General features: G+C 46.6%; 1 protein-coding gene across 2 annotated transcripts in view; it reads right to left on the reverse strand.

Moving 5' to 3' along the window:
* Positions 1-21,895, reverse strand: part of KCNJ16 (potassium voltage-gated channel subfamily J member 16) — a 32,196-nt gene extending 10,301 nt beyond the window's left edge. The window contains exons 1-2 of one of the 2 annotated variants that reach the window (XM_017730502.1): positions 21,843-21,895; positions 9,869-10,023 (exon numbers count right to left, since the gene is read on the reverse strand). The gene's annotated coding sequence lies outside the window, so the exon portion shown is untranslated. Of the gene's footprint in view, positions 1-9,868; positions 10,341-21,842 lie in introns of those variants that run through there. The other variant, XM_008631137.2, reaches the window with a different exon arrangement.
* Positions 21,896-26,303: the final 4,408 nt, after the last annotated feature.

The following is a 26,303-nucleotide window of genomic DNA, read 5'->3' on the forward strand; positions in this document are numbered from 1 at the left end:
AGGGAAGGTGACCTGGCTATCACCAAGAAGGTCAGAGAAGCTCTGAGATCACCTGTGCAAGTCCTGATCCTGCCAATCCCAAAGGCTGCAGCTCCCAGGCGGGAATCCCTGTGCTGGTGTCCACGGAGTTTGGAGCAGATGCTTTGTTGCTGCATTTTACAGGAATAGAACAAATCTGACTCCCAAGTGAACACGAGTGAGCTCCGTACAACAGATCGGGAGGGAATATGCGAGCAGGAAGCCTGAGGATCTCTGATTTAGGATTTTTCTTCCCCAATCCTTGTAGGAAGTTCCCTGAGGTCCAGCTTGACATCACTTATTAACAGGCAGGGGAGACAGGAACACTTTCAAGTCACCACTGATCCCAACTTTAGGCCACTGACCTCAGCAGTAATTCTGCTCTAACACTCAGAAACTGCCTCATCCCACCTAAAAAAATATCCCAAAAGCCAATTAAATCACCAAAGCCTTTACGTTTTCAGAACTAACATCAAGTCTAACAGTGAAAACATCATTTTCCATTATTTCTCTGAGGAAATGGGAAGGAGAATTGAAAAAAAAACAAAAAAAATATGCAAATAAAATTAATCACATCCACTATGACTGAATTTTTTAGGAAATACCACCAAAAACTTCTGACTCAGACTTTCAAACTCATTCCTAAATTAAAGAAAGGTTGAGATACAGCTGAGTGTCAAGTCAAACAATGTGTCAGTGCTTTTTTCTCTTTAGGAAAAGCACCAGAAAACTGTGAGTGACACAGATAAGGCAGGCAGTCAAATACTGAACTTCAGGAAGTCAATTTATCCATCAGCACTGGGGTCAGGAACCACTGTTTGCTTTTCTGAGCAGCTTCATGTGACTGTCCTTTCATTTGGGAGCACAGATAAAGCAGAAATCCACCTCTGATATGATTTTCCACCCAAATCTGATTTTCCTCTCCATTCTCTATCCCCAGCCAAAGCCCAGAGTCCTCCAGAGCACCCCGAGTTTCCGGCCCCTCATCCAAACCAAAGCACATTTGCTGGGCTGTGGATGTCACCACATTTCTCAGCCGGCCTGTGAAGCGGATTAAATGCTCTCAGAGCTCAGGGGGCTGATCCAAACCCCGCTGAAGGCAGCACAGGGGTTGTGTTTGATCTCCTGCTCTGGATCCCAGCTGGCACTTGGGTTTCTCAGTATCACCACAGGCAGCATCCACCTCGGGATTGGCTTGGCCTGCTGGAATTGCAGCAGCACTTTCTAAGAAACCCGGGCTTTGTTAAACCTTCGCTCCCTTTTTTTTTTGGTTCGCAGACTTTGGCAGAGTTATGAGTTTCCATATTGTCATTTAACTCCATGGAGTTCTGGAGGAAATTCAGGGTTGGGATGATTTTCTCAGAGCTGACTTTAAACACCTTGTGGAGCAGACATTGGTCTGTCCATCCCTCCGTTCCTCCATCCATCCATCCATCCATCCATCCATCCATGCATCCATCCATCCCTGTCTCCATCCCTCCATCCTCCCCTGTCTCAGCAGGGCTGCCTGTGGCCTGGAAAGGGAGTTCATCCTGAAACCCAGGAGTTATTTCCTCAGAGCTGACTCTCAGCATGGTGCTGGCCACTCTTGGATTCCACTGTCATTCCTTTCCCAAGCCCAACACTCTGATTTACAGAATCTTGGTGTTCTGCAAGCCAGATAATTGAAATAATGTGGAAAAACATGGGTAGCTGTGTGTGTTTGGGCCCTATATTCCAGAATTTTATTTTAACCTCCGTGTTCAGATTGAATAACTTCATTTTTGGTCTCCTGAACCTGTCCCACAGCTTATTCCTGATCACCTGAGGGAGCTATGGATGCAAAAAATAGGATTCTAAGCAATATTAAGATAGGCAGAATATCCCTTTAAACCTCTCTTCTCCCCCATTTTTAAAACATCCTCGGATGAGTTACTCATTCCTCTAAAGATGGAAACATTGACCCTAAATCGATCATTCATGCCAGGCCTGCACTTTAATGATTGTGCACATCAAATATTTCCTGGGATGAGCTTTACCCATCGTCTCTGACTCCAGTTTAAACTTCCACCTCTCTACTCCATCCACAGCCAGATTCAGATCTTCATCCTTAAGATCCTTTTCAATATTTCCACCGGCACCAGAGAGTCCTTACCCGCAGCAATTCCCCGTTCTTTGGATCAATGTATCACCTCTGCAACAGCATTTCTCACATCTAATCCTATTTTTTTTTTTCACGTCTTCCCACTCTTCTGCTCTTTAGAGTTGTATTTGGGAGCATTCTGAGTTCTCAGAGGTAACTGAGGGAAGGTTTTCCTTGCTGGGTATTACTGTATCCCGCAGCCGTAGGGAGGAGAGGAGATCCAGCAGGCAGGAATTGTGCAGCAAGATTGATTTATTTAATTATTTCACAAACTCTTTTATAGACTTTTTTCTTCACAGTCTAATTGGACAAAGGATCAGCCCCCCCTTGGGGTGATTGGCTAAAATCCTAAAACATCCATTGTCAAAATATTTTTCTGCTGTACCATAAACAAGACTTTGCAAGGTCGCAGGTGTTTATAGAACTCTGCTACTATCTTTGTGAGAGAGAAAAGTATCTCACAGGCTTAGAAAGAAGCAGGAAAATGTCTTGCTAACAGCATTTTTGTATCCACAGCTGGGTTCTTTCTCTCCTGTGCACGTGGCAATAATTGCAGGGAAGGACCTTTCCAATCTGCCTCGCCCACTTTAAAAAGGTTCTTTTCATGCTGCTGAAAAACCTTTGAATCTTGACCATCTTTATTTCATCTGTGTTGATTGCTACCAGCATTATTAATGTAATTTCCTATTTTCTTTATTTTTGTACCCATTTTTCAACCACTCTGTGTCAAACCAGCCCTTGCCAAACTGGTTTGGTGGCAAATCCCAAACTTCTTCCGTGGGAATCCCAAGGAATGGAGCCTTCAATCAGCTTCTGAAGGGCTGGAGAGGAGCCCCAGGCCAGGAATGTGGGATAACGACTATCTAAGAGCTGAGATATTGGGTTTAAATCTAAGGAAAACCTCCATGCATATATTTAAATATAAGCACATAATAAGAATGAACATAAACCTGCTGCGAATCTTCCTAAAACTGGAGCCAGAAAGGCAAAATCTTCAGTGAAGGCTTTGTAAAAAACCACTGGAGGAATGCAACAAATTGTTTTTTTCAGTCCTATATTAATGAATTTATCAGCAAATCCTTCAGCTGCCTCAGGGGTAGTTAATATTATTTTTTGTCCAAAATACTGATCTGTTTCTAAAAATGACAACACTTATTTAAAAATAAACAAAACAAGAAAGAAGCATGTATCTAGAAGTTGCCATTGATAAAAAAATTAAATGTAGGGATGTTTTAAATGAGATTTTTGCCTCCCTGTGACTTGCACAGAGGCTGATTTGTCCCCCTCAAGGCCTGGGATCTCAGACTCTGTGGTCGCCCTTTGTGTGGAAGGTTTTCCCCCAGCACTGCTGAGTGAAGGAGCTGCTTAATGGGAATTGAGCCCGTTCCAAGCTGTTTGCCACGGAGCTGCTCAGCCAGCCGTGTTTTTCCTGTTTTACCTCTCCAGGCAAACAGTGTGAAGGAGCGAGCAGATCTTATCAGAGCCCATGTTAACAAAAATACATCAAATAAAAACCTGCTACATTGCAAATGTCAACACTCCACACACAAAAAGTGATATCTAAACTGCAGTAGGGTTGATTTTATTGCCAAAGCAATTCCCAAAGATTGTTTTGAGAGACAACTTTTCTACTTGGCCTCACAGGTGCTGTGGGTCTGTGAAATAAATGCCTCTCTCATTTATTATACAGTGAATTTACAGGGGTGCTGTCACCAGAGACAAGAGCGTGGCTAAAGAGAATTTCACCCTCTGGTTTGAAATTTACTGCCACTGTCCCCAGATTAGTTGGGAGTTGGATGAATGATCGGCTATCAAAATTAAATTAAATTCAGAGGTGATGTATGCAGCCTCAGTGGGAGATTGATCCTATTTTGTATCCTGTATTTTCCCTGGGTCATTCTTACTCCCGTTTTCACTGAATGAAATGGAATTACAGCATCACTTGCTCCCGCTCAGAGCCAGAGTCCTTCCGAAGTCGCACAAATCCAAAGGTGATTAATGAAACCCCAAATCCCTTCCAAGGCCTGCCCAGAGCTCCATCACCTCGGGATGAGAGGATCTCCGGGAAGTGAAGTCTGTGAAGAACACAAAGCGGTGTTTCCCACAGAAAAAAAACCAGAAAACATCACTCGGATGTCTTAATATGGGAGCAACTGTGAGGCTGATTGCGCTCGGGAGGGAAAGCGCAGATTAAGGAGAAGTAAAAAGCGACCTCAGAGGTGCTGGCAGGAGGCCAGGAGTGCTGGAACAAAGGGAAAGCGATCTGAGAGCAGTAATGGCCCAAACGTCCGCGAGGATGAGCCTCCAGCCCATCGCAATGCTGGAGGGATGAAGCGATGTCCCCGATGTCCCCGCTGCTGCCAAGGCCCCGCCGTCACACAGGACTCTGCTCCTGCTGTCTGAAGGAGCTGCCAGGGGCTCCAGCCACGCCGTGACGTGTGTTGATAATTATGATATTCTGCCATCAATTTGCTCTCGGGGTGTTTTTCCAATCAGGCTCGGAGATCTCTTTGTTCTGCCGTGTAAAACCCGCCTTTGAGGTCACTCCTCGCCTCCCACACCCTTGGCTGTTTATGGATGGCCTCGCAAAGCTCAGAGCCCATTTCCCATTGAGGAAGACAAGGAACAGGTTGTGTCATTGTCTGGCTCGATTGTTCTCCAGAACGAATTCCAAGGAGAGGAACAGCTCACCAGCTTGGGGCTTTATTGTTGTAAAAGCCTCCAGTCAACAATGAAAGGATGTGCAGGGTACCAGTCACGACTGAGAGAAAAATCTGCTTTTCCTATTAAAAAATGAATGGGAACAATCTCCATTGATTCGAAAGGAAAATTGGTAAAAGGTCCAAGGGCCACCTACTTGAAATGAGTGCTAAGGGCCATTTCTGATGTCACCAAAACAGGTGGCTCTGGATTTCTATGTGTGGCAGAGGTCTGTAGGGACATCCCAAGGGATGCCAAACTTTCTGTGCTTTGGTTCAGGGTAGAGGGACAGATTTTGGCACCCTAACCTGCATTTCCTTAAAGCTGCAGGCAGCACATTGTCCTGTCCTAGTCCTGGGCATTGTATCCGTTTAGACAGAACTCTGGGATCTTCCAGAAAAAAAGGATCCTTATTGCAGGAGTTGGAAAAATGTCCAAGCAGGAGGGATGAAATATTGCCCCTCCACATTGAACAGGGAACCTTTTCTTCCACTGTTGCTTTAGGACTTGCTCCTGCAAGGTCTTGTCTGTCAGCAAATGCAATCAGGTTTAAGAGCCTGAATTACCATCCTGGAAATCACTGGGAATTATTTTGGCGGTATAAAATAAAGCAAGGGCGGAAGTTCTCCAGCAGATTTGGGCCACCACGCTCAGCACCCTGCAGAAAGGAGCCTTTAGTTCTCAAAACCATTCCTTGTGTCCAGGACAGCCACTCATTAGGGCTCTGTGCAGGGAGCTTGGATTTCACTCACTTGGAAGATATTCCTCCCAACCCCCTGGGACACACAGGCTCTGGTTGGTTTGGAAAACAAAATGATTAACGGCATTTCCCAAGTTTTTCCACTGAGCAGATTTGAGCCGAGCTCTGTCACAAGCTGAAGAATTTGCAGGAATAGTGTCAATCTGATGTCATAGTGGCAATAAATCCTATTGTACTGGATTACATTTTACCCGTTAAAATGCTCTGACCTATTGTCATCCAAGTGGAACCACATTCCACTGGCTGCTCAAAAGGTTCTGATTTCACTCCCGATTGTTGCCAGGGCAACCGCACCTCCATCCAAAACTGCTTCACCAGTCACTGAACTCCATTTGAACAGACCCTTGTAGATAAAGCAAAGCACTAATTACTTATCCCCACTGAAAAAAGTCCAAATCAAACCTTTCTGAGACCTGAATAACAGAAACTCGTGGGAGTTGTTGGAGGGTTACTTGGGGTTTTCTGCATGATGCACCAATTGCCTCCTTTCTTTGTGGAATAACTGGTTGTGGTGACAAAATACCATGAAAAGATTAATATTCTTAGGCTATCCAAAGCAGGAGTGCACTGGAAATCTCACCACAGGCCGCTCCTGGAAAGAGTCCTCACTGCGTTGTGGAAAACTAGAAGGATTTTAATGAATAGTCAAACAGCTGCTGAAGGCTTGGGAGGGGAAATAGAAATATATTAATTTCCCTGTTGAGATTTCTGGTGGAAAGTGGCCTGTGTTTTATGGCCTCTGCTTTTATTAAATGAATATCATTTCTGTGGTTCAGAGTTGTCTCAATCCATCCTTGAGTGGGACAAAGCCAGGTAGAAAATTGCTCTTTCTCCCAGGGCTGCTGGGGATCAGCATTTCCTGGAGAGCAAAAGGGGCCACTTGGCCATCAAAGATCAGGTCTGTAAAGGCAAGAGTGAGCAGGGCCAGGTGATGCTGGTTCTGCCACTCCAAGTCAGTGCCCCAGTGCTGACACGCACAGAATTCGGTGCCAGTTTGACCAGTTTGACACCAGTTTGAGAGAGAACATTTTAAAAGGAATTAGAGATGCTTTGTGAAGTTGTCTCAGGAATAGAGATGCCTTTATTACACGTGGAAGATCTCCAGCTGGTGTTGCTCTTCTATCCAGATGAGTCTCTTCACACAGCTCTGTGAGCCCCTCTCTTGGTTTTCCCTTGAGGAAAATTTGCCTGAAAAAATGGTTGTTCACCAAAATTGCCTCTTTTTTCAGTTTGTTTGCCAGACTGTTGATTTTTATCAAATGTCAGTTCTTAGCTCTTCTCAGGGAAGTGTTGACCTGCTCTCCTGTACCACGACAGCAAAAAGAACCCCAAAATTCAGTGGTTCCTCTGCTGAACTTTTCCACAGGAAATTAAGGGCTGAAACCCTCTCCACTCTCCCAATTCCCCACCCCACTGTGTCACCACGAAGAGTTGAGGAGTTGAAGGTTATCCTCCCCCCTCTGCACCCTCAGAACATGAATTTAGCTGCTTTAAAAAGAGGAACCAATGAGGGAATCATGACTGGAAAATACAAGAAATGAACAGTTCCTTGTGAAATGCAGCACAGAGACTTCTTGAATTACAGCTTTGCCTCCTGCCAGACAGGACAGACGAGTCCTCTCTTACAACTGAAGATGAAAAGATGAAGAATCAAATCAAGCCCTTAACCTGGTTTAAAAGCAGACAGAAATGTGGGGCGGTATTTGCTTGTTGGGCTCGTTTGTATTTATCACGTGGCAGTTTAATTGCACAATGAATTACTGGAAAGGGGAGTTCTGTTACCAAACTTTCTCACCAAAAGCTCGGGGGGGGGAGAGTATTGGGCAAGAAAGGTGACTAATGAAAGAAAAAGGGGCAGAGCATCAGCCCATCTCCAGAATTTCAGTCACGCCAGGGAACACTGAGGTGAAGGAGCAGCATCCGGGTGAAAGGAAGAAACTGTCTCACCGTGAAGTGTTTCCCACCTGACCTTTCCACGAGCTGTTCAGAACCTCTGTTCGCACAGGGGCGGCTCACATTTCAACCTTTGCGTCTGGCAATGCATCCTTTGCTAAAGTTTTCTTTCTTTAGAAACCAATCCATCAGTCCCTGCCCTTTCTGCCTCCGGAGTACAGCAGTCCTGGGGAGGACTTGGCTGGTATTTCTGACACTTCTAGAACGGAGAGGTTGCTACACTAATGAAGCCCATCTAAAATACGGATTGCCTGGATATTGCCTGAATTTAGCGAGTTTGCAGCTGGTTAACTCTGATTGATCAGCTGACATTTGCTGAGCGCTGCCAAACCATCCATCAGCAAGTGCTGCAATAATCCTGGTTTTGTTGGTAATAGATCAACTGCCTGAGCTCTGCGGAGCTCAGCTGATTTAGCAGCACCAATCTCATTGTCCACTGCATTCACACCTTTTCCAGGGTAGGAATTAGGAGAGTGCAACTGAATGTCTGCTCTCGTGTCAGAAATGCTCAGAAGTGTCATGGAGTGTGGGATGGAGAAGAGAAGAGAAGAGAAGAGAAGAGAAGAGAAGAGAAGAGAAGAGAAGAGAAGCAAAAGTGCTGTGAGGTTCATCAGTGAAGTCTTTGCAGACCATGAAAGTTGATTTTCCTCCTTTCCTTCATTCAGTGACTAACTTCTGTTACTGTAACTAGGAGTAAGAGAGTTTATCCTCACCGATACTTAAATATTCACTTCCTCTTCTCCACCTCCTACATTTTCTTGAAAAAGCACTTCCCTCTCCATTCTGGCTCTAGCAAGAAAGCTCACAACAATACTACAGAAAACACTATAAAAGAAGGGGGTTTGTTTTTTAAATGTTTATAATCACACTCTGTATCACCATCCCCACGGGGAATGAGTCAGGGCTCCCAGGAGAACACAATCCCAGAAGAAAGGAAAATGATGTAACACCAGGACATTGCAAAGCTTTTTGATCTGGGCAGAGCACCTCTCACAGCCTGGATCCCCTCTGGATTTCCAGGCTTGTGGTGGCCACTGCCATGGGAAAGACCTTTGCTCCACAGGCCAAGGCCAAGGATTTGAGGAAGTTTGACAACCAGGAAGATGCAGAAGCCAGGATTGTGTAACCAAAACCCTGGCAAAGGCATTCCAAGCCTTTCAGTGACAGCTGCATTGTCTCCCTCTGCCATCTTTCAGCTTGCTCTGTCTGCCAGGGGAGCTTTACCAGACAGGTAACCTGCACCATGGCTGCAGGACTGAAAACCCCAAAGAGACAGCAAGGAAAGGAAATCCTGCCCCAGCTCTGCCTCCTGGGTGAACTTCCCAGATCCTCAGCCTCCTCAGAAAGGTTTTGCAGCTTTTAGGACAGCTTCAAATGTTTGCTCAGGGTTTAGAAATACAGAAATAGAGGGGTTTCTAGGGGGGGATCCTTTTTTCCTCACGTTTGTTTGTGGATTTTCACGGTGTAGGAGGGGGAGAATCTCTCGGCAGGCTCGTTGCACAGACACATTTGGGTACAGGTCACACAGGTGCTCCTGCACAGTCACATCCAGCAAAGTTGTGTCCATGCCTGTTCCTCAGGCCTTCGCTGCTTGGCCCACACTCATCCAACCATCCCAACAAACGCTGAGCAGGCTCCCAGGGCCGGCTCTGGGGCAGGCTGATCCTTTTGACTCATTTCAGCCACCCTTTCTCCCAGTCTGCAACCCTCAATTTCCTTGGAGTGAGCCCAGAGTGCCGGTGCTGCTCTGCCCTCCTCACTCAGGAATTCTTGTGGGCAGCTTTGCTGCTCCTCTGGTGATGAGAGGGTGCTGAACTCCTCCAGAAGTGGACAGAAAGGAACAGAAAGGGTCAGCCCCACGGTCTGTGTGGTCTCACATCCCATCCCCAGCAGAGGCCGATGCCGAACGCTCCAGGGGAAGGTGTCAGAGCCCTGCAGCTGGCAGCTAGGAAGGGTTTCCCTCCTCTGACAAGTTCTCACCCTGATCTGCGGTAATTAGAGCCTGGCTCAGCCCTGCAATTACACAGCTTAACACCCTCCCTGAACATGGACTCGAACAACACCAGAGCTCTGCCTCTCTTTAATATTCAAATGAACGCTGTCCTGCTGATCCCAGCCACACGAACCGTGCTTCCAAACAACCACCAACGAGCTGCCAGGTTACACGCCAAATACCCCTCCAGCCGAACGAGATAAGCAGTTTATCCCCACACAGGTTGTTTAGTTAGTTAAAGCTCTTTAAGGCAATAGAATTTCTGTTTACGTGTACAAACACGGGGAAAAGAGCAATTAAGGAAGTGAGAAATGGGCCTTACCTTAAAGTCCTGCTGGGGGTTGAAAGAATCTCTGCTTCACTCCCTCCTTTCTTTTCCTCTGTCTCTCTCCCTCTCTTCTTGCATGGCTGGACTGACAGGTTGGCAGAGTTGAGAACGACAGGTTGGGTTTGTTTTTTTAGACACAACTCCTCCCCCTCTCAAAGAGAAGGAAAAAAAAAAAGAAAAAAAAAAAAGGCAAGACTGTTTGGGAAAAGTTCACAGAAAATCCCGTCCTTTCAGCACATTTGAACTGGTGAGAAAAATGCTACTTTGGGGAGTCCAGCAGTTTTCCAATTGTTTTTCTCAAAAAGGCTCAAGGTCTGCTTTGCAATAAGTATGAAGCAACCAAAGGATTTACACCAGGAACTGACTTGACCCCAAACCTTCCCCATTTCCCTGATAATTGATCCAGAGGTAATTACAGCCCCTTTAGTGCAGCCTTGACAAGAGGGCTTTGGCAAAAGTGGAAAGGGCTTTTTGCAGGCAGCACAAATATCTTTGGGCCTTGGATTTTATCCTTGCATCCCAGCACCACTCTGTGTAATAAATGTCACCAACAGATGTCTGAAAACCTAATTTTTTCCCTCAGAACCCTGTGCTGCTGCTAACTTGCCCTCACAGCAGGTTGTTTTAAATTCCTCTTTTACTCTATGCTCTGAACTGGTTGCAGAGACACCCGCTCAGCTTCTGTCCCTGTCACCTGAGAGGATCCCAGAGAGCTGGGGGAGGTTTCTAACAGACCACACCGACCCCAGAAATGAGGTCAGTGTCCAAAGCTTCCACTTCCCCAGGCCTTCCCAGGTGTTCTGGCTCAGATGGACAAAACACATCCCTGGGAATGCTCTACTGCCATGTTTTTAATCTCAGCCCTTTGGAGAGTGTTAGAACCAAGACGCAGACACTGATCTCACCCCGGGTTTATCACTAAATTCTTAGATTAGGGCTGTGTCAAACAAACTCTGCCTGCTCCTAATTCAGTGCTGCTGCTGCCTGTGCCCTCCTGCCCGTGGAGCTTTGCCACGAGTATCTGCTAAGAAATGCCAGGAAAGAGCAGCCAAGAGGTTGGTGGCCGGTGATGAAACAGCTTCCACCCTCCCACTCCCCCGCAATCTCCAGGAGAACGGACAGTCCGTCTCTTTCAGTCTCTAAAGCTTTTTTAAGTTGGCAGTTTGGGCACAAATCTGCAACTTCCAGGCCTGCTCTCTGCAGAGTCGCTGCCTCTGTCTCAAGCAAGCAGAAAAACAAACATAGAGTAGACTAATGACTGTCATCTGCATAAATTTGCATCGCAGACTCCTTGAGCAGAATCCCATCTCCTCTGGGTCAGATTTGCAGCTGGGTTGTAACAAGGAGGTTTCAGAGGTTTCCTTTACCTGGTCACTGGCGCTGGTGCTGCTCTGAGCTGAGCAGCAGCAGCAGCTCTGCGGAGCCAAAAGGGTTCCAAAAGTTTTGGAAAAAACCCCAGCCAGTTTAATTTAACATTACAGTGAGCTAGATTAGAGGTGAAACCAGCGGGTCTCACACGGAGTCGGTGCGACATCATATCCAAAAATGTCTTGTTCCACTCCTTGCAAGCTCAGCTTTATCTCTGGCACCAGGGGAGGGCCACATCCATCTATTCCATCTATTCCATCTATTCCAGGACTGATTTCCATTCCTCTTGCCTCCTGCAGAACGCATTCACTCCCTGCCTCTTTCATCAGGCAACTGTTCTCAATTGTGCTCAGCTCCCCACTCAAGATTGACAGAGAGATAACACAAAAAGCTCCGAAATCTTTCCTGCCAGTGGAACAAGTTTCCTGAATCCAGACAAAACTGGGTGAAGTTCAGTGCTAATGGATCATGGCTGGAGGCACCACTGCCTGCTGAGGGAAGTGAGGAACTGTTCTTCAGGTTACAGCACGGTCACAGGCTGCAGCTTTCTGCCTGAATTTCCAGTGCAGATGGATGGGGAGAAGAATTTAGCAGCGTTAAGCACCCGCCAGTGTCGGCACTGCTGTATCGAAGGTCGATTTGCCAGCAGAGATCCAGCTGCAGCTTCCTTCGGCACTGATTTAGATTTCTCTCAGTCCTCCCTCCTCAGCATTATGAGGTTGGAGATCCAAAGCCTCCAAAAGATTTGCAGCTTGCAGAATCTTTAAGGTCTTTGGCAAAGGGGTTTGTTCTCTTTACTGATTCAGGTTACTTGCCCTGGCACCAAAGAACCACCAAAAACATGCCCAGCACGATGCTCTTGCTTTAGCTCTGGCATTTTCATCCCATATTGGAGTCCTGGAGAGGGAGACAAGCTGAGCAGCATCACAAGGAGAGAGAAATCTCCCATCTCCAGCTGTAGCTCCTGCCCAGTCCCAGCCCAGCCCTGGAGTGTGACAGTCACAGCTGTGTCTGCCCCAGGGGCCAGGGGTGAATTAAAGCCAAGAGCTCTCAGCAAACACAGTTGCTGTAAGAGCTTCAAACCAGTCAATAAATGCACTTCAATTAAGCACTCCGGTGAGGTCAGGTTTCTTGTTTTTCCTGTTTAACCAGCAAGTTTCAAGACAGCCTCGTAATGAACCCTGGGAGCACAGCTCGTTAAGGCATCAGAAAAGTTGCAAAATTGCACCCGACTTTGGGTTGTTCTGTTCTGGTAGTTACACTCCCTAAAGGAAAAAACACCAACGAGGAAGGAACATGTCTCATAAAGTAGGAACTTAATCCCAAGTGCCTTGATGCCAATGATGAGATTCCCATGGTTTCAGTGGGTTGTGGATCAATACAGCTGAGATAAATCCCATGTTTTCATGTCAGACTGGTGTTCCCCATTGATTTCCAGGTGGATCTGTGTTCCCTGATTCCCTGTCCTGCCTTGAAAACCCTCCCTCAGTGCCTGCAAATAACCCTTTGGCTCCACAGGTTTCTTGGGCAGGTCCAGCTGAGCAGACACTGGAGCAATCTGTGTATGAAAAAGGGGGGGAAAAAACCCACATTTCAATCCCCAGCTTTTATCCTTTGGGAGTGTGGATCCCTCAATCCACCCTGCAGCGCCCACTGCTCCACATCTATCCCCTCCAACCCCACAAACACGTGCAGAACCCTTTTTGCACCCTGGCTGAGGCTGTTGCTCTAAATTTCCATCCATTCCAAGTTCAAACTCCCTTTTGATTCCATAAAAACTGCAGGTGCTGAATGTTTGATCGGACAGGGAGAAGGTCTCTGCAGAGAAGAGCAGCACAGGGGATGAAGTGTGGGACCTTCAGCGCTTACAGAGTGGTGGTCACATGAAAATCAGCACAAAAGTCCCTGTTTGGGGGCACAGAAAAGCCACGGGGGTGTCACAGAGCCTCTGGCACATCCCAGAGGGTGTTCAGGGTGTTGGGAATGACAGGAGGGCTCCAGTCCTTTTCCATGCATAATTCACCAAGAAATCAGCTGGCCAGCGTGGAAATAATTTGAAATGAGCTGAGCCCTTAGGTATTACATTAACTGGATCTCCAGGGGAGGATGTGGATTACTGCAGCTGAATAGAGCCCTTATTTATCAGATGGAAAAGGTTAATGTCATTTCCTTTCCTCCATGGTTTTCCTCACCACATCCCTGTTTCTGGCGAGCGGGAGGTGCAGACAGTGTAAGAACATGTGCTTGATTGTTTAAATCACCAGAGCTGTTACTTCGGGCAGGCAGGGGGGTAAGAAATAAAGATTTCTGCTGGTTTCCTGGGGAGAATTACAGGGCTAGGAAACATAAAACACTGAGGAAAGGAAATGGGTTGTGGAGCACCTGAGCTTTGATTTGACATCCAAGAGTCCTAACTCAAGGAGGGAATTTGTGCATTCTTATCTACTGTGGTGCCTAATAAGAACCAGGATCAAACTAATCTAATGTTCTTATTCCATACTTTATAAAGCAAGAGTGCATTAAGAAAGGTCATTTTTTTTTACTCCTTAATGAAGTTTAAATACAGTTAAATTAAGTTCTACTAATAAAGAGTCTATGCTCTTTTCTAATTTGCCTCTGAAGTCTCAAGAGCTGTTGACCTAAAGATAAATATCAGAGCAGTTCAACTATCTATTATGTGCTCTGCTAATGATGTCAACAAGTTAATTCTAATGTCAACTGAGGAGAAAATTTCCATGTCAGGACCTAGCTTGGGCTAAGAGGAAAAAACAAAGCTCTTTTTGTGATAAAAAGCTCAAGACATCCAGGTTGATTTCCCTGTCTCTGGCACAGAACATCCTGGGATAAGCCAGGTAGGGATGTTCTCCTCCTGCAGTAACTAAGATGGACCTAAACCACACTAAATTCAGACTTCAAGAGAAGGATAACCATTTCTGACCACTTGGGAATTTCAATATTCCAGGTGCTGGCTCCCTGTCTGTCCATGAAGAAGGATGAGTGTGGCATTGGGGTTTGGCTTCTGACCACAGCTCTTGTCTCCCCCAAGGTCTACAGGTACTCACTGCACATCTCCTGCACATTTCTGCTTGCCTCGCCATAGGTCAGAGACAGTTTGAGCTCCTCACCACCCTCTTGTTTCCAAAGCCATCAGCAGAACTTAATTCCATTCCTTAATTCCAGCCAGGCCCCATAAAAAGGCATCTGAATGCAGCTGTTGGTCTCTCTGCCTACACAAGATGTGAAATTACCTCCCAGTTTCCAGCTCCAGCTGCTTCCCTGTCCCTGTGTCCAGCTCCAGGTTGGGCAAACCTCAGGCATGCTGCTTTCCTCTCTCCACATCCCACTGCCCATGGAAAGAAATCCAGACTGAAAGGACAACAAGGGGCAGCACTTCTGGGTGATGCTGAGGTCGCCTTTCTGGCCCCAGCTTTCCATCCATGACCTGAGTCAGTGGCTTTACCTTACCTTGCAGAGGTGCTTTGAGGACAAAAAAATTCATATTTCAGGGCACAGCAACGGGGCTGGCTAATTCCAGCTCTGAAGGAAACAGGGACAGAGATGCCCATTGACTCATGTGGGATTTACAATGAGCCCTTATCCATTTTACATTGGCCCCGAGCAGCCATCTGAGGATAGCAGGGACTGACTATTAATTCCTGAGCAGGTAAACAATCAGCATCCCAGTGATAATGGAGTAAATTAATGGATGTAGCCAAGGCAACCCCAGCGTGGCTCCTGAGTTGGCTTCATGGGCTATTTGCAGACTATGAAAAGAGCTGAGTGCATCTGGCCTCAGTTTTTTGCTCGTCCATAAAGGAAAAGCTTTCCTGGACAACCAGGCAGCGAGGATATTCCAGCAAATTGTCTTCCCCAGAAAGCCAACCTTGACTTTGTTATGATTGCTGTGGAAATATAATCCCACTCATCAATTAAATGCTGCTCTCCAGGGCTAGAACATTATACATGTTCATGGGGATGGGATCCCTGGCAATTCGCTCGGCTAGCTCCGTATTCATGGGCATTAGCCTTGGAAAAGAGAATGTGATTGCTTGAATAAATTCAGCCGCCACCTCCAGCAGCCCTGGATCAGTTGACAGGAGTCCATGTGGCTGGAAGAGGGGCTCAGAAATAGGTTGCCATGGAAATCCTAAATATTCAGCCCTCGGCAGGGGGATTCAGATGGGATACTCGATAGCCAGAAATAGCCCAGCCCTTGCCAACCTCAGAGCTGACCCCTTGGTCCTACAGGGATCTTACTGTTACTGAGGATCAGAAAGTTGGGGTTTTTTCAAAAGTGTTTGAGTAAGAAAAAATCAGAATTTTCACTGACATTCATAATTCCAGGTCCTGTATTCCTTGCCGATCTCTCCCAGAACCTCCCACTGCCTATGCACAGTCTCTCCAGTGGGGTTACATTATTTTTGAGCTGTCTGGATGCAGCCAGCTCCACAGGCCAGAGGGCAACTGCTAATGGGCTCTGCCCACTGAGCTATTGCTGCTCAGCAGCAGCCCTTGACCTGAGGGTGACCTGTGCTCGCTGTCCCTGCACACCCCCCGGGGCCAGCCAGCACCTGACCCCTTGGTTTATGGTTCTTGTTCTGTGTGACTGAACATTCTTAATAATTCAGAACGGCTCCGTGGCTCTGCTGTTCCCCCAGCACAGTTGCAAACTTTACAACCCCAAACACAACCTGTAAATAGATTTCCCTGTGGGGCAGAATCCAGCAGCTGTTCAACAGCAGCCAACACCCCCCCAGAGCAGTTTAGCACCAGGACTAATGTGTGTCCTACCTCATTAAGCTGAGGCAATTCAGGCTGGAGACAAATTCTTGGCCCTGTGCTGGTAGAGCAGCACAAGAGCCCAGTAATGGGGGCATTAAGCGCTCCTGGAGTTTAAAACCTCAGTGTTTTTCACAAGGGAGGAGAAACTGAGTTCCATGGAGCATAGTGGACATTGTCTATGGACATTGGGGTGCTGGAGTGACCCCAAAGAAGAGCAATTGAGGTAGAAAGGGTCTGGAGCACCAGGAGTGGCTGAGGGAGCTGGGAAAGGGGCTCAGCCTGGAGCAAAGGAGGCTCAGGGGGGACCTTGTGGCTCTGCACAACTCCCTGACAGGAGAGTGGAGAGAGGTGGGGTCTGTCTCTTCTCCCAAGTAACAAGGGATAGGACAAGAGGAAACAGCCTCAAGTTGTACCAGTGGAGGTTTAGGTTGGATATCAGGAAGAATTTCTTCCCAGAAAAGGCTGCCCAGCCCTGGCGCAGCTGCCCAGGGCAGTGGTGGAGTCCCCATCCCTGGAGGGATTTAAAAGCCATGGAGACGTGGCACTTGGGGACATGGGGCAGTGGACTTGGCCATGTTGGGTTAATGGTTGGACTCAACGAGTTCAGAGGTCTTTTCCAACCTCCATGCTTCTGTAACTCTATCCTAAAAGCAGCTTTGGGGCAGGAACATTGTTTTCAACAACTTTTCTTCCAGAAAGCGGTGTTGGAGCTTTTGGACACCACTTCCCTTTGTGGAAAATGCCGGAAAAATAGGGGGCAGGAGGCTGGGGGTCGGGGTCAGGCATGGGTCGGGTGTAGGCTGGACATGGAATGGGTGCGGGTCCGGCGGGGGTCGGGCGAGGTGAGGGCATGGGTTGGGCGTGGGTTGGACACGGGATGGACACGGGATGGACGCAGGGCAGGTGAGGGACAGGCGCAGATCGGGTGCAGGGAAAGGTGAGGCGTGGGCATGACGTGGGCATGGGTCAGGCGTGGGTCAGACGCGGGAGGGGTGCGGGATGGAGGCAGGATGGGCACAATGCTGACGCGGTGCGGGTGCGGGATGGACGCAGCTCGGACACGGGATGGGTGCGGGATGGATGCGGATGGGACACGGGATGGGTGCGGGACAGAGGCGCAGGGCTGGGTGCGGGATGTTCCCGGGGCGAGTGGGACACAGATGGGACGCGGGATGGGTGCGGGATGTTCCCGGGGCGGGATGGATGCGGATGGGACACGGGATGGGTGCGGGACAGGGGCGGGGAGGCCGCAGGGCTGGTGCGGGCCGGTCCCGGTGCGGTGCGGTCCGGCGCTATCCCTTCAGCACCACGGCTGCTCCGGAGCCCGAGCGGGAGCGGCTCCGGCAGCGCTGGAAGGGAAACCCCCGACATCCCCCGGACCCAGCGGGATGAGCTCAATCCCCCGCCGTGCAGAGCGAAATAAAAAAAGAAAATGCCCTTCTCGCGGTTTAGGTTTCATATGGGCTTGTGCTGGAAAACAAATTAACCTAAGAGGATTTGGGGAATTGGAGCCGGGAACAGAGGACAAGGTGGAAGTGTCTGAGTTTTGAAAATGTGCCCAAGGCCCCGAGTGGCAAATCCTTTTGCTGAATGCTCTTGCTAAGCCCTCTCATCAGCACTGAACGAACACAGAGAAAAGGTGCTTTTTTTGCTTTGAGTTAGCAGAAAAGATTAGCTGCAAACTATTTTCAGTAAAATACTGGTTGTGCTTTCTCCTCTTCTCAAAAAATGTTTCTGCTCATAGAATTTTATCAGAAGAAAACTTAGCAGCCACACAATCTGTGGATCTGAACTGGTAAGTTAGATTAAACTGTCATTTGGGTTAATGAAGGTTAGAATTAATTTGTCCAAGACACATCTCTGTAACATTAATAATTAATTTTTGTTTCATGTATCCATGGAATGGTTTGGGTTGGAAGGGACCTTGAAGTTCATCCCATGGAGAGAGGGAATTTCTAAACTCTGGTGGAAAGTTTGCTTAAAGGACTGGATTTCTCTTCCTCCAATAGTTTGTCATTTACTTTTGGCAACTTTCAAGTCTTTGTACTGAACAAAGCAAAGAATTGTGCAGAGCAGATTAAGAATTTTAAAAAATCTCCGTCAAGAAGAGCCGAGAAACAGGAGCAGGAAAATGTTCTTGACAGACAAAGCACCCTCACATCATGTGCACAACACCTCAACGTTTCACGTGCTACCATCCCATCTTTCTGCACCTTAAACCCCTTAATTTTTAAGATCTCTAAGTGATATTTCAGTGGTAGACCAGTGTTGTGTATTCTGTACATTGCAGTGGCTTTCAAAACATGTGAAATAATCTCCTCTGCATCAACAGCCTGTATTTTATTTACTTTGCATTTCAAAATGCAAGAATAATAAAATCCTTTGTTGGTTCAGTGGTGGGATCTGACTTGGGTTAACAAAGGAAGTGCTGTAAGAGCCTCAGGTGCCCTTCCTGAACTCTCCCAACAATCACCATCTCTTCACCAGGGCGTTATCAGCCACAGCCTGTCCTGGTTCCACAGCTGTAAAAGCGAACAGACACAGCCCAGACTGAACAACCCTTCCCTAAATTTTAATTTTCCTGCTTTCCATCACCCCAGAGATTTCTTGGGTGCTTCATCCTCGGATCAAGCGAGGAGTGTTCCTTGCTCTGGGATTCCTGCAGGGATTTTTTGGCAGAGCTCGGAGCTCCTGTGCAGCTCTGACAGCACTGCCAGCAGAGGGGGAGAGTCAGAGACACAGAGCTGTGATTTCATCCCACATCCTCCGAACTCAGTGGGAATATCCTCAATAAAAAGGAGGAAAAACTTCCCTCCAGAGATGCTGCCGTGATATTTTCCCCAATCCTTTTTTTCTAGCTCCTGTCCACAACCCCAGCTTTCCTTGCTGTTTGTTGTAAAGCATTTATCACTTTTGCTGAACAATTTAAATAAAAACCCTGCAAAAGGCCACATCTGACCTCAGGAATCCTGATGAAGATGGGAAAAACCCTCCTGGAGCAGAACAAAAAGGCCCTGAGCAGCTTTGAGCAGAGGCTGCTGCCTGCCAGCCCTCGTGGCCCTGGTAAATCTGCATTTGATCGTGAGCTCTAAGTCCTTAAGCACATTGTAGAAATGGGGCAAATCCTCTTTGGGAATTTACTGACTTAAAAAAACAAAAAGCAACATAATTCCATTTATTTTAACATCATTAGGCACTGGAAAAGAAACCCTGATCATATCATGGGATGTATTTCTGGTACCATCAGTGCATTTTTAACACTTCAGTGCTGGGACACAAAGGAGTTTTTTGCTGTGGGAAATAAGAAGAAATAAGAATAAGAATTCCTGGAGTCGGGAATAAAAAGCAATTCCTACTTTGCTATCTTTTCCCCAAGAAAATCTGAGCTATTCGTTGTCAGGATATTGGCACCAAGCTTGGATGGGGCAGTGGTGCTGGAAAATGAGGTTTTTCTGCCTTTTGTTCCTGTCTCTGAAGCAGAATAAGGTGAAATCCAATGTGTCCTATCCTTCAGTATCAGCAGAATGGGTTTGGGACTGGCTTTCCAAAAAACCAACCCAAAAAATCCCAAAAACCCAACTAAACCCCCACCAACCAATGAACCAAAACCCCTCCATAGCTCCAGGTCCTGCTGCACTGGGAATTTTGCTGCTGGCTCTCACACCAGCAGAGCCAGAAGTTAACTCAGGCACAAGGAGCTTGTCTGCTTTTGCTACAGGCAAAATAAAATTGGACCACCTCTCCTTTCCCACCTTTTTCTCCAGAAGATCCCTCTAGGAAGCTCCATTTCCACTTTTTTGCCTTGACCACTTCAGCTCTGAAGCCGAGATGAGGCAGCTGGGCTGGCCTAAGGGATTATCCAGGAGGAAGCCATGAACTCGTCCCTGTTCCTTCCTGGGGTGCGTTTGCTTTCCCCGGCAGGCCGTGTCCTCTCCCGAGAATTCCAGTTCTCCCTGCTCCATTGGCTCCCTGGCTCCCTGACAAGATCTGGCTCTTCAAAGCTCTCCTTCCCCTTCTGATGCCATCACATTTGCATTTCGTGGCACCCAGAACAAGCCAGGCAAATTCCTTTAAAGTCCAATTTGTGCTTTGTAGAATTGCCAGATTGGGGGAAAAAAAAATGCTCAGGAAATGGAGAAATCTGTGGGCTCTTAACAAACTTTAAACTCCTGATAAAAATGATGACAAATTCATCCTCTGCTGACCCAGGTCACCTTTGAACAGACACAAGGTTCTTTGGCAACTTGCCAATCCCCCCATTCTTTCAGAGCCCAGGTTTGTGTTTTGTTCTGCTTTCTTTGCTTGTTTATCTCTTAATCTTTGGGTGAATTGCAGCATCTGAATCTGGCCATTGTAGAAACAGGTTCAAAGCTTCCCAGCTGACTTCTCACTTAATTCATAGCCAAGGTTTCCATTTCCTGGAATCAGGCAACTCTTCATTTATTTTTTCTGTGTTTTGATTTAGAATTTCAGGGTCACTTGGACCAGTGCTGACAATATTCCAACAAATACTAATTTATGCCACCAATAATCCCATTCATTCCAGGATTCTCCAGCGGGGGAGTAATGACTGAACCTCTCTAGATGTGGTAGAAGCTTTGGAAGTATCCATTGGCCACATTATCATCCCTTGCTAAAGGTGCCTTGATCCCTTAAATAAGCAGCTGGGTCTGAACAGAGAATATCAGCATTTTCCTCACCAGGCAGAGGCACAGAGAGGAGGCTGCATGCAGCTGTCCCTAAGGCTGAGATGTTCTCTGCCTAGATGGGGACACACCTGTCCTACAGGATTTACTCCCGGAGCAAAATGGAATTGGGAGCAGCAGGAGACAGGAAAGATTTGGTTCTTTTTTTGGTTTTTCAAGCCCTATTTCTATTAAAATGTTATGTTTTTTTGGAAATACATAGTATTTGTCTAATAGGCAATTACACAACACAACTGTCAGCTACTTTTTGGATGTCTTTAAGTACCTGTTTAAACTTTCACTCTCAATCATCATCCCACTTTCCTTCTGTGCTCTACTTCAGCTAAAGTTCCATTCTATTATTTTCCGTGTCAATTTATGTCACGGCAAATGGGAAAAAAGTTTGACCAAGTGAATCCTTCCCTCTGCAGACCAGTTTTGAGCCACCACGTAGCACCCACATGTGAAACATTATTTAAAAACAAATATTCATGATTTAAAAACAAATACGGCTTAAAACCAAGTGTTCCCACCATATTGACACAGCAACCAGAACAAACGTGAGATGAGTGTCCCTGTCCTCTCTGTGCTGTGCTGAGGGAATTTGCCTCAGCAAGAACTTTTCTTCTAGAATTCACTTTACCCAAGAGCAGAGAGAGAAAATCAAAGGTGCAGGATGAATGCAAATGGTGCAGCTGGGCTGGGTGAGCTCAGTGAAAGGACTGCTGTAAATACAGATTTTTCTCTGGCGCAGTCCTGTCTCTCCACAGGGAGAAAAAACCACAAACCTGGACAGACTTGAGCATAAAACATGAGAATATAAAAATTTAGGAGAGAAAAAAAAAACCCCACACTTACAGAGACAAGGCTGTTGGTGTGGAGAAAAAAGCAGTGGAAAGCAGGGAATAAATAAATTCACAGTGCACACCCTTTAACTGTGGGTACAGACACTTCCATTTGGGTCAAATTAGGATGAAATCAGCTGGATGTGTGCAGTGATTGAATTGAAAAAGACACAGTTAAGCAAAGCTGGCTGCTGCCGGGCTGTTCTGCCCCAAGAGAAGAGCAGAAACCAGGAATGTGCAGCTGCTTTGCCCTGTGCAGGAGTGGAAAGGACACAAAAGGGGCTTTACCTTTGCTCGGGCTGCCACGAGGAAGTTCTTTGAAGGCTCCTTCGTGTCTCGCTGCCAGCAGCTCTGCAACTGTGCAGAAAAACAGAGGCTGGGTTAATAATAAAGAAAGGCACGAGCTGTAAACTCCAAAGAGTCCGGTTAAACATTGACTCCAGTCCTTGGGAGCAGCTCAGAGGGTCTGCCCGGCATCTTGAGGAAGGGAACATCCAGCCTGGAGCTCAGCAGCCTCCTCCCAGCTGGGACACTCAGAGCAGGGAGCTGGGGCCACCCTGCACATCCAGGTGAGGCTTTCAAAGGCAAGAAGCAGGAAATTCTCCCAAGTAATAAAAGCCCTTCATCATTCAAATGGTACTGCAAATATTTACCCACGGGACTGGGTTTGGAGCTACCTGCTGGTAGACAACTTGAGAATAAACAGCTTCAGATTTCTTGCGCAATCCATTTTATTTATTTTTTCCTATAAAAAGTCTTCTGTTTCTAGATTAGCATGAGGTTAAGGGAAGGACTTCCAGCCTACACAAGAAGTGCAATCTCCTTTTCTGTTGAAGTCATAGACCCTGTCCTTTTCTGTGCTGATGGAATTTGCCTCAGCAAGAAGTTTCCTTCTAGAATTCACTTTACCCAAGGGCAGAGAGGAAAAAAAATCAAAGGTGCAGGATGAATGCAAATGGTACAGCTGGGCTGGGTGAGCTCAGTGAAAGGACTGATGTAAAGACACAACTTCCCAGAGTTCCTGGCCCTCCACAGGGAGAAAAAGACACCTGGAAAAAGGTGAGGGTGGAGCACAACCCTCATCCCTACACAGGAGCTCTGCAGCCTTGTGCCCTGTCAGAAGGGTTTTAGCTCCTGCTTTTCCCTTCTCACATCATGTTCAGGCTGTTTATTGACAATTAAAGCAGGCACTTTTTAAAAAAAAGACGAATTTAAACCATTCAGATTTCTGGGTATGATTTGTGCAACCCCTGCACAGAGACCATGTCTGGATCTTGGATATGAAATGAGAAGAGAAACCCAAATCTAAAGGACGAGACAGGAATGATCTGGTCCGAGGTGAAATGTGTCTAAATCCAAGGTGGGTTTGTATTTGGGTAAAAGAGGCAGCTTTGATGCTTTTCAGGCCAGCTCAGCTCTCCAGCACTGCCCTGCAGTGAGGCGCCAGCTCTGACCCACGAGAGAGGAGCACAACTCCCCGGAGCTGCACAGCTCAGGGCAAAATGCCCTTTTCTGTCTGCTCTGGTGCCACTCTGTGCTTGGGGAGGTGTCACCAGTCCCTGCCTGCGCATTTGCACAGCCCCAGATACTCTGGAAATCCAGCCCCACTTTGGTCGTTCTGTAATACAAATTAATAACAATAACTAGACTTGACTGCTTGACAAAAAGCAAATAGCTCAGAAAAAGCTGTCTTAAATCTTTCTATCCCACTTCCCCAGACCAAAAAAAAATCTACAAATGTTATTTCTTTTGGCAGCTGAAACCTAATCCTACCTTGGTTAACATAACAGAGAGAACAGGAAGCGCTGCGAAGGAATTTTTCATTCCCTGGGACGTCTTTGATCCCACTCCCCTCCCTTTTCCTATCAGGTAATTTTCAAATCTCGATGTTTCCACTTAGTCTACGGATCTTCTTGTTTTGTCTACTCCGGGCAGGCCTTATTTAACTTCCATTTCAGGGATGAAAAACTGCTCTGCGTTGAGACTTTGCTGTTGTGTAAGCCGGAACCTGAGAACTCCAGAATCCAGGAGGGAATCCGGCTGAAATTCGCAGCCCTGGCTGGTGGAAAACCAATCATGGCTTTGCTTTAGCACAGGCAAGGGGCATTCCAACATCACAGAAACCCTGAACAAACCCTTTAAGCATTTTCTCCTGGAGCCACCACTTTTTGTCGCTTAGTTCCACTCCCTGACATATGGAGGGAATTTTTTCACCGTTCCCCATCTCAATTTGTGCCCATCTAAAATGTGCCAAGCTCCAAACAAGTTAATGACTGATTAATATCTGGGGTTCTGGAGGAACTTGTTGACCCTTTTTCCAGTCCCACACAGAATTCAAGGCTGCATCTATGCTTTGGACAATAAAAAAAGTCATAATTAAAATATTGATGACCCTGGAAGGGCTTAATTACCACAGTGCAGCCTCCTGCTTGTAGCCAAGACAAGTCTGGAGCACTCTGAAATAGGAGAGGACATAAAATCGTAAAAATTATTATCTTGGAGCAGATAACAGAGGAATAAAATGCACATCTGAAAGAATTCAATATTTCTGTGCAAGAGAAAATATTGATACCTTGATTTTTACTATTTATACTCCTCATCTACACTTTTGCTGTTGTAGTTTCACTTATCCTGCAGATCTCCAGGCAATAGAATCTAGGGGATCATTGGAAAATAGGGGTTAAAAGGCATCTACAAGAGAAACTCTTGCAAACTGTAAATGTCAGGAATGGGGGAGGAACCTATTTACAAACATTCCACGATGGGAATTCCACAGGCGAACTGCCCATCACTTTATCGATTTTATTGAGAAGCTTTTCCTGACAATTACACTGAGTTTCTCCCTTTGCAGTTTAAGTCAGTTGCTTCTTCTCGAGTACTTTGTTCACTCCAATATTTCCGTGATCATCTTGCAGCTGCTCCTGGTCAAAGACACAACAGGGACAGATTTATCTGCAAAAGAGAGAACATCTGTCCCATGTCTGATGGAAAATGTCCCCTGCCCTCTGCCTCAGTGCTCCAACAATACCTGTTCCCAGGGAGGATTTAGCTCTTGATTAAAAAAATACTTCACAGTCCCAAAATTCCGTGAATCCCACCCCACAGTAAGGAAAAAGTGTTCAAAAAACGTGGATTTGGCACCAAGATTTAGTGGTGAACTTGGTGGTGGTGGGGCTGGGTTGAAGGTCGGACGTGGTGATCTTAAAGGTCTTTTTCAAATTTAATGATTCCAGGATTCTGTGAAAACTTAATCCCATTTTATGGCCGGCAGACCAATGATTTCAACCAGTAGAATTCTACCTCACTCAAGATTAACAAAGAAATTAAGTAAAATACAATCCAACAGGAAAGTTTCAATGAACAATTTTTTACTCACGTACACCCAAATCCTGGTTCCAGGAAACTGCTGCTGATAGTCCTCAATGGAATAGCAGGAGTTATAGCCATAATTTCTTGAACCTCCCACTACGTTTTTATTTTTAAAAAAATTTCTAGCTCATAATATTCCTCTCAAGCACAGGGTGGGATTCTTGGGGTTGTTCTGTGGAGGGCCAGGAGCTGGACTCGATGATCCTTGTGAATCCCTTCCAACTCAGGATTTTCCATGATTCTGTGATCCCTCACACCATGCATGCTCCCAGCTTTCTGCTGGAATGACTGACAGTGATTTTCTTGGGAATAACAAAGAAATATTACTTGCACTGAATAGTGCATGATAACCAACAGTGGTTCTGTCACCCATCCCTTCATCCCTTTATTTCCTTTATCCCTTTATTCCCTTTATCCCTTTATTCCAGGCTATAACTGGAAGCCACTGGAACAGAGGAATTCCTTACCTGATTCCCACTCCTGACTGCAGCACTGGAGACAGACTCCAACCTTTTATGTCCTTTTCCCCCTCTCCTTTTTCTCCTTTACTCAAAGATGGCCAATTTTTCTCCATACTTCTCTTCCCTGAGCACAGTTACAGTAAAAGCCACAAGAATTGACTGGATGGCAGAGCAGATGCAGAAATTCCCTCCTTTTTCTGGCTGTAACTTGTGAAAATCCAGGAATGCTTCCATTATTGCCCTGTGTTATAATAACCTGCCCAAGATGAAGGTGGATTTGGGGTCATTATTGACTGCACTGCTGCTGAAACAAGGACATTGCTCTGAGCTGCATTTACAAAATGTCTATCCACTGCTCTGCATTCTGCTTCCAGCTGTTTACAGCTCCCAGTGCCTGGAGCAAACAGCTGGGAAGGACTTTGGGACTCAGTGGCACTCTCAGAACTCGGTGGCACCCCCAGGGCTCGGTGGCACCCCCAGGGCTCAGTGGTACTGTACCATCAGCCAATGGCAATAGTGTGGGTTTTATCTGATAGCAAATTCGAGAGAGAGAGAAATAGAAAACAGGTGAGGGGACAGAAAGAGGATGACAGGGATGGAATAAGGACAATATCACCACTCCGTGGGTCCCAGCGATGTTCTGTTGATCCTCTGCAGCTGGTCTTCTTGGTGGTGAAGGTTCTCCCGAAAAGCGTGGAATAGTCCGAAATCCCAGTCAGATATCTTCAGGGAGGCTTCTTTGGTTGTAGCTTCTTTACAGAGTTTTTGTAATAATGGGCAGAACTTTTTTATTTTAATGTTTGAGGCAGGAACTGTTTCAGTCTGACACCGACTGTGCCTGGAGTGAGCAGGACAAAGGCATCGATGGGGTTTGGGTGTCACCTTGGAGACTCCAGGGGGGCTGTGCCTGGAGGATGGA

Source organism: Corvus brachyrhynchos, unplaced genomic scaffold (assembly GCF_000691975.1).
Source record: "Corvus brachyrhynchos isolate BGI_N302 unplaced genomic scaffold, ASM69197v1 scaffold340, whole genome shotgun sequence".
NCBI lineage: Eukaryota > Metazoa > Chordata > Aves > Passeriformes > Corvidae > Corvus > Corvus brachyrhynchos.